The 8,908-nt window shown below is 52.3% G+C and overlaps 1 long non-coding RNA gene across 1 annotated transcript; it reads right to left on the bottom strand.

Annotated features, from left to right (window-relative positions):
- Positions 1-5,081: 5,081 nt before the first annotated feature.
- On the bottom strand, positions 5,082-8,709 carry LOC109439963 (patr class I histocompatibility antigen, A-126 alpha chain). Its single transcript, XR_012496567.1, has 8 exons — positions 8,461-8,709; positions 7,902-8,190; positions 7,410-7,684; positions 6,541-6,816; positions 6,310-6,423; positions 5,843-5,875; positions 5,655-5,702; positions 5,082-5,498 (listed from the first exon to the last, which is right to left on the bottom strand). It is a non-coding gene; the product is annotated as a patr class I histocompatibility antigen, A-126 alpha chain (long non-coding RNA).
- Positions 8,710-8,908: the final 199 nt, after the last annotated feature.

Genomic DNA, 8,908 nt, shown 5'->3' with positions numbered 1-8,908 from the left:
TGGATTGGCTCGCTTTACTTTGTCCCTATATAACTGCCACATGTCTTTGGTGGGAAAGCCATCCAATTTGTCTGGGCTCATCCCGGCCTTTAATAAGGCTTGAAACATTTCTTTTTGGGAGATCCGATTGTTGTTAATGGATCCATGGGAATTATTGGACTTTTCCTTATTGTCCGCAGCATCCTGCTTTTTGTTATTCCATTCTCCCATATCTCCTACCTCTGACATTTTCTCCAAGACTTGCTCGACTGGCTGCCCAGTCTCTGCTAATAGCAGAGTCATCATTAAATGTTTGTAAGCAGGAAGGGCAGTTAGCACAATTAGATTGCGATGGGAGGCAGTCATGGGGCCAGCCAGGTATTGATCAACCACCCCTGATATATAGCATAATTGCCATTTTCATTGCTTCCCCTTCAAACGGTGCATGCCACCCCTTAGAGTATACCAGGGCCACATTTCTGCCAGCCAAGCAGCATCAGTGGCTTATTGTGTCGTACACCCATGGGCTGCTAACGTTAATACGGTAGTCATTGCACCTCCTGGGTGTTGATGATCACCCCGTCTGAACAAAGGCATTGGTAGAAATGGTGATGAAGCGGGAGCATCTACATCATCTATATTAATGCCGCCTGCCCCAGTATCAGCGATTCTGATCATCCAGTCAAGCAATTTCTCTCCCGATTTTGGGGAAAATTTAGATGAGATGTCATTAATTTCTTGTTGGGAGAAGTCTTCATTAATTAATAAAAATTCCTTTTGTCCATTGAAGATCTGCTCCTGCCTACGCCGTAGAGGCTTAGCCTGCAAAGCAGGGTGCTGTTTTTCCTCATCATATTTCCTTGCTTCCTCTTCCAAATCTCCCCATTCTACATCATCATCAGTATCATCCCAAATATCTCCGTCCCATTTATCAGGGTCCCAATCAGCGTTGGCCTTGGGATCACCGCATGCACCTTACGGGGATTCACTCTACCTTTGCTTTTCTTGTATTTGTATTGAGCACACCATACAGCGGCTTTCTCAGCTACTGTTTGATAGCCACGGGCCTGATCACCTAGAATATAATTTTGCCATTGTAGCATTGCCATCCTGCTTTGCAAATCAGTATTTTCTTTTTCCAGACTACATTTTTCTTCAATTAAGGTATTAACACGTTGACACATGCAGCGATAAGCAGTAAGCAGAATCCACCCTCTCCTTGCCACGGCAACTGATTCTCCCCCTTTTTCTACAGGGACCGTCCTCAATAGCTTGAGCAACCAAGGGGGGTCAGCAGTTTGTAATTTGCTGTCCCAGTTTTCACTTAAACCAGTCCCTATTGCCCATTCCTTCGCCAACGAAGCAAATTGAGGATCTTCCCATCCGGGAATATCACAAGTCACGCAAAGAAGCTCACTTTTCTTTTTAAACAGGGGCATTGTTTCGGTGGTCGTGTGTATCCTGCCGACTATGCCAATTTTTATCGATATTGTTATCGATTGCTGTGCACAGGTGTAATTTCAAGGCTCGATAGGCAAGACACACCACCACAAACCAGAGTGAGGAATTAAAGAGATTTATTACTAAGCGAAAGTAAAGAAAGTACAAGGAAAAGTAGGGGAATATAATATCATACCACCAGGGCCCAGTCAATTAGAGTCGCAGAAGCAGCCCTGGCTAGTCATCAGCACGGGCAAAATGTCTTGCAGCAGCAAAGGCAGCTGGGGGAAGAACCGTGCCTGCCCCTGTTTTTTGGGGAATTTTAAGGACTTTACTAACAACTGTGGCAAGGAGCCAATAAGCATACGTGTCAGCAACACAAGGAACTGGTCCTGGATCTGGGTGGAGCCAGGGCCAGTCCTTGGTAGGAGATTAGATGTGCTGGAGCCTGCGAAGGCCAGGCTCCCCATCCTGTACTTTTCTTGGTCCTTGAGAGGGTAGCCAATCCTCCCAAGGCCAAGCATGTATCCAAGTCACTGTGAAAGTTTACACCCCGAAATGCTCCCAGGCAGACCTTCATATATTCTATCCCTTACACATGTTTATAATTCCATTGGATTTTGGTTTCATTTAGAAGCCTATATGTTGTTCTTCTGAATAAAAAGACCCTCAACTGCATTTTGAGAATCTATTTTAGTATTTGATGTTCAACAGAATGAGTACCATATGTCTAGGAGTAGATTTCCTCTTATTCATCCTACTAGCAATCAGTCAGGATTCTTGAATCTGCGTAGACATTTTTCTTCAGTTGTGCAAATCCTTAGCTATGATCTCTTCAAATATGCTACCCAACTCTCTTTCCTCCCTCCTTTTTCCTCTCTTACTCTCTCTGAATCAAAACATCTTATTATATCATTTATGTCTCTTAATTTCTCATCCATATTTTTATTATTTTTATTTCTCTGTGCTACATTCTGGATAATTTCTTCTAATTTATCCTCTGGTTAAGTGATTATCTCTTCATCTGTGTCCAATCTGTTACCCAATGCCTACTGTATTTTTAATTTCAGACATTGAGTTTTCTATTTCTGGAAATTCTATTTGGCTCTCTTTGAAACATACTAGGTTATTTTCTATGGTTTCCTGTTCCTACATAGTTATCAATATTATCTTTTATATTTGTTTAAATGTACTAATCAAAGGAAAGTATGACACATGCTGCAATGTAGATGAACCTGAGGACGTTATGCTAGGGGAAACAAACCAGTCTCAAAAAGACAAATACTGTATTATTCCACTTTACTACTCTGAATATATCCTACCCAGATCTATCATATATCATATCCAGAGTAGTAAAATTCATAGAATCAGAAAGTAGAATGGTGGTTGCCAGAGGCTGGAGGGAAGGGGAAATAGGGAATTGTTGTTTAATGGGTATAGAAATTCAGTTTTGCAAGAAGAAAAGGTTCTGGAGATTGGCTGCATGACAATGTGAATGTAATTAACTCTGTTGAACTGTACACTTAAAAATGGTTAAGATGGGAAATTTTATGCTATGTGTATTTTACCACAATTAAAAATAAAATTAAAGAGTAATGCAAAAATGTAGCAATCATAATTGTTTCATAATCTGGTATTCTTGCAGTTCTGTTTCTGTTGTCTGTTATTTCTTTTGGTTCTCACTCACAGTGTCTTCTTCCTTGTTTGCTTTGTTATTTTTTACTGTTTACTAGTCACTGTCTCAGTCCAACTGTCCAACTGCCAGTCCGATGACCTCACTTGTATTTCTAACAGACATCTCAGCTCCAGCATCTTTAAAATGAGTATCTGTGAGGCCCTCCTCCCCTCAGATATGTTGCTTCCAGAGCCTTGCCCTTCTCTGCTAACAGCAACTCCATCTTTCTACTTGTATCCTCTGAGATTTGGGGATACTTGACTCTCATGCCCAACTCACCCATTAGGAAATGCTGTAATGTCCACCTTCAGGACGTACCCAGAACCCCACTCCCACTATTCCCTCCGTTCACCCCAGTGGCAGCAGGTCCAGCCCAGAACCCTGCGGATTCTTCCAGCTTCCGTCCCCCAAGTCTGTTCTCAGCACCGCAGCCCCAGCCATCCTCTGAAAGGGGGTCACACCATGTCCCCTTCTGCTCCTAACTGTCCTGTACCTCCCCCCTCACTCAGCGCACAGCTCACTGCCCTCTACCATCCTCCCAGCCACGTGGTCTGGCCGCACCTATCTCTTCTCCATCACTCTCTGCTGCAGCCACACCGGCCTCCCTGCTCTTCCCAGAAACCAGACAACTCCTGCCCCAGGGCATTCCCACTGCAGGTTCCCTGCCTGGAAAGAACGCACCCAGACATCCTCGTGGGGTATTCCTCATGTCCTTCAAGACTTCCCTCAAGGTCACCTTCCCAGCGAGGCCCCCTGAGCACCCCAATCAACACAGCCGTCTTCCCTGGCCCCACACCCCACATTCTGGATCCCCTTCCCCACTACATTTTCCCCAGAACACTTATCTCCTTCTAACATAAACACCTTCCTAGTTTACTGTGCTTATAGGATATAGTCTGTCTCTTCCCACTGGAACAGACGCTCCTCAAGTTCAGCCATTTCTCTGACGTTAGTTCAGTGATGTTTCTCAGAGGCAGAAACTGTCACACATCTGGCACACGGCCAATATCAGTGAATGGTCAATGACAGCGCCTCCCTGTTCTAAGGACAGCATCTTTATTAATGTAGCCTCGGGTCAAATGCTGTTTTGTGGCAGCTACAGCACCAAGTCCCCTCACACTGGCATCAGGGCCACCTCCACTTTTCTCACAGGTGCTGCTCTGCCCCTCCCCCCTTCTTTCTCCCACACCTGCCCTCCTGCTCCCCACAGCAGTTATATTTCCCTCTTCAGGAAACAGTGAGCCCCCACTTATGGGTCCTATTCTCCAACCAAATATAAATATAAAGTAGACTCTGCTTCATCAACCCCTGAGTTTGGACTGGAGCCAGCACTAGAGCTCAGGGCAGGGAGAGAGGGCGGCGAGCAGAGCAGAATTCCAGCAGGAACTTATCTAAGATGGGAAATTACGGGATCCCTCCTCTGCTCATTCCAGAATCTGGTTCCTCTGATAGTTTGTGAAAAGATGGAAAGAACCATCAGGCCCTGGAAGGAGGCGAGAGTTGGACAAGTCTGAAAATGCAGCTCTCAATCCACAGACTCCTGTGTGCAGGGTCCCCCTGGCGTTGTGGGGACAATGACTGGTAAAACACCTCCTACTGCTGACAGACAGGGGACACCCAGAGGAGCACGAGACCAGGACTCATAACAAGAACACAGTCACATTCCTCTATAGAAACAACAATGAACACCCAGAAGATGGGGGCCAAGGGCCGGGCCAGGCCTGAGCCTTGGTGACCCGGCCACACAAAGCCATCACTGACAAGACCAGACCTGGGTGATGCTCGGTTCCTGTGACCACAGGTCCTGGTGGGACAAGGTTCTACTGAAGGGACAAGGACAAAGGGACAGAGAGGTGACCCCGCCGAGGAGCGACCATGTAAGAGCCCACGATGCACTGAGCCCCGGCTGGGCTCAGGCCGCGTCCACGCTCGGTCCTCAAAGCCTCTCCTGTCTCCACCCGCAACAGACTCAGCACAGCAAACACAAAGATTCTGGAAGTTTCTCAGTGCTTCCATTTATTTCCTCTCCAACTTACGGATTTTTCTCCTTCAATTAACCCATCAACCGTTCATAGCAAGAATTGAAAAAACAAATTCATATCCAGATTCTTATTTCAACAGGAAGTAAGAAGTTGCTGCTCAGAGTAACATGAAGTAAAGGTGGGGATGGAAACAGCCTCTGCTGGAACAGGACAGTGGGTCAGGGAAGAGACTCAGGTCAGTGTGCAGAGGGGGCATGGAGGGCAGGGGGCGGGCAGTCTCCAAGCTCCTCACATGATGCAAGAGGAACGCAGACACATTCAGATGCCCTTTGCAGAAAGAGAGATCAGAGCTTCCTGAAGTCACAAAGTGGGGACAGGAACAATCTCGCATCACTCAGTCCCTACCAGGCAGCTGTCTCACGCTGTGAAAGAAAATAATCATAACAAATTCAGGTTAGTGGCTGTAAGTGGTAACATTCTCAACAGTCCACCGCGGCTCAAACTGTCCCTGAGAATTCCCAGTACCCAGTCCTGTCCCCTCTGTCCCCTCCCCTCACTTCAGGCCCCCCAGGTCTCACCTTTAGAAGCTGTGAGGGACACATCAGAGCCCTGGGCACTGTCACCACCTGGGGGAGAACAAAACAGGATGTGGTCAGAGCCCACAGCAGATGTGGCTAAAGGAGGAATTACGGGGGTGGGTGAGCTCCCCCCCAAAGGCTTCCATCTATTCCAAGGGTCTCAGGGATCACCCCCCCTCCACACTCACCTGCAGTCTGAGTGTAGCTCCCTCCTTTTCTATCTGCAAGAAGAAAACATCACATGAGAAGCCAGGAAGGAGGCAGGACCATGAGGTCATAAAGGAACCCCTGGTCCTGGACCCCAGAGAAGTTTCCAGAACTGTGACTGCAGACCTACTGTAGGATCAGGAAACCTGAGGAAAGTACATGTGTGGGGACTGAACCAACCGCCCTCCTGGAGGTCTGTCCTCAGCGGGACCTTCCGCTCTGACTTGTGACTATTGAGAATCAGGTCCCCATCACCAGAATCATCAAGGTGTTAAATCCGTCTCTCATTTTCACATGTGCATTAATAAACTGTTAGCAAATAGGGCCCTAGACTGGGAAAGCACACGTGTGTGGATAGTCTTCCCACTAACGAGGCAGGACACACGTCCACCTGGGGCCTGAAACCCCCCAGTGGGACAAGATACTTCAGTCCCCGCCCCTTGCGTACCTGAGCCCTTCCTCCTCCACAGCACAGCTCCAGTGACCACAGCTCCAAGCAGGACCAGCCCAGCAATGATGCCCACCACCATGCCAGCGGGGATGGCGGCCTGAGGAGGAGGCTCTGGAAGGGAAGGGAAGGAGAGGGTCCTGACCCCCAGGCCTCAGCCCCGACATGACGTCCTCCAGAGGCCCCTGCTTTCCCTGAGAAGAGGCTCTATGCCCACGGCCCCCTCCGTACCCCATCTCAGGGTCAGGGGCTCAGGCAGCCCCTCGTGCTGCACATGGCACGTGTATCTCTGCTCCTCTCCAGAAGGCACCCCCACAGCTGCCCACTTCTGGAAGGTCCCGTCCCCCGCGGGCCTGGTCTCCACGAGCTCCGTGTCCTGGGTCAGGTCCTGCCCATCACGCTGCCAGGTCAGGGTGATCTCCGCAGGGTAGAAGCCCAGCGCCCAGCACTTCAAGGTGACATCACGGTCAGAGGTGCGGTGGTGGGTCACGTGTGCCTTTGGAGGGTCTGAGGGGAAGGGTCAGAAAATTCAGGACCTTTGCATCCCTCAGGGGACAGGCCAGCAGTGGTCACGTGACCATCCTGAGAATGGTCAGGATAACTGGGGTGGGGGAAGGAAGCACAAAACCCACACACCACACTGGACACAGGCATCTGGGATAATGTCTAGTGTTTAGAAAGTTCTAGAATCAGGGTGAGACAGCCCAGGGCAGAGACAGGTCTCTGATGGAGAGAAAAGGGATTCCTGGTCCTGAGCTGGGTGGAGGCCACATGACTCAGAAAAGCTGGGGTCACAGCTCAGTCACACTGTGTGCGGGGCAGCGAACAAGGCCTGAGAGAGAAAGTCCCCCCGGGTTCCCAGAGCAGCTGCCAGAGTCACAGGGAACCGCTGATCAGTTATTTCTGAGATGGTCCCCCCTCCATCCCCTGAGAGACTGCACCCCTAACTGTCCCTGAGAGAAGGGGGGCCCTTGGGGTCGCTCTCTGGTACCGGATCTGAAAACCCAGGCGGACTCCATCTCCCGGGGTCGGGGAGGGGGTGTCCGGGTGTTGATCCCATTTCCTCCTCTCCTCGTAGGAGGCTTCGCTGCCCCTCTCACCTGCGCGCTGCAGCGTCTCCTTCCCCCTCTCCAGGTATTTGCCGAGCGACTCCCTGCACCTGCCCGCAAAGTAGCCCCTCCAATGCTCCGCGTAATGGGCCGCCTCCCACTTGCGCCGGGTGATCAGAGCCGCGGTATCCGCCGCGGTCCAGGAGCGCAGGTCCTCGTTCAGGGCGATGTAGTCGGCGCCGTCGTAGGCGAGCTGCTCGTACCCGCGGAGGAGGCGCCCGTCCGACCCCACGTCGCAGCCGTACAACCTCTGGTAAGTGTGAGACCTTGACCCCGACCCGCCGTCAGCTCCGACCTTTAACCCCTCCCGCCCCGCAGTGGTGGCGCCTGAAGTGACAATGAAAGCGGATCAAAGTCTCCGCGGGCTCTTCTCGGATGGACGGGCCGGGCGGGTCCCCAGCCTCGGGGTGAAGCTCGGACCGGAGACTCGGGGAGACCCCGGCCCGTCCGTGGGGGTCGTGACAGGGACCCGGGCCGCGTCGCTCACCGGCCTCGCTCTGGTTGTAGTAGCCGCGGATGATGTTCAGGCACATTCGGTGATTCTGTGCGTCTGTCTTGGCTCTCTGCGTGTTCCGGTCCCAGTGCCCAGGCTCCTCCTGCTCCACCCACGGCCCCTCCATCCACGCCGCCCGCGGCTCCTCTCTCGGACTCGCCGCGTCGCTGTCGAACCGCACGAACTGCGTGTCGTCCACGTAGCCGACGGAGATGAACCGGGGCTCCCCGCTGCCGGGCCGGGACCAGGTGGTGTCGAAATACGTCATAGAGTGGGAGCCTGGGGACGGGGAGGGGCTGAGACCCAGGCGACCCTCCTCCCGGCGCGGGTCCCGGGTCCGCGGGCGATGGGCCGAGAGGGGCGGGGGCCCGGGAGACAGAAAAGGGGGGGACGGAGAGTGGAGGCGGCGGGAGACCCGAGTGGGCGGGGCACGGGGCGGGGTCAGGGCGGGGCGGTGGGGACACATCCTCCCCGGGGTCTTGCGTCCCCACCGGGCGGTCCCCTCGCTTTCCCCCCAGCGGAGACCGTCCCCCCCGACCCCGCACTCACCCGCCCGGGTCCCCGTCAGGCCCAGGGGCCCCAAGAGCAGCAGGAGGAGGGTTCCGGGGCCCATGATGCGCTTTTTTGGGATCTTGGGACAATCTGCGTGCGGGCGGGTCCGTGGAGACTTTATAACCGGAAAGCGGTAACACTGATTGGCTTCTCTAGAAACCGGACACGCAATAGGAGTGAGAATTGGGGCCGCGTCACGAGTTTCTAGACAGGAGGCCCCGACACGAGTTGTGAGAAGTGAAACCGCGGGGAGGTGGGGACTCCCCAACACTGAGCTTCCCCGCCCTGACTCCGCCCTCAGGGGACCTGGGACTCTGCCCTGATCCCTCCTCCTGCACTGAGTGCTCTGTGTCACACTGTCACCCTGAGTCCTGACCCAGGGGTTGTCTGAGGAACCAGGGCTCAGCCCCTTTTCCTCCTCTTCTCTTCCCTGAATCCCTCTCCC

Source organism: Rhinolophus sinicus, linkage group LG05, assembly GCF_036562045.2.
Source record: "Rhinolophus sinicus isolate RSC01 linkage group LG05, ASM3656204v1, whole genome shotgun sequence".
Lineage (NCBI taxonomy): Eukaryota > Metazoa > Chordata > Mammalia > Chiroptera > Rhinolophidae > Rhinolophus > Rhinolophus sinicus.
This window is presented reverse-complemented; position numbering and strand designations above follow the sequence as displayed.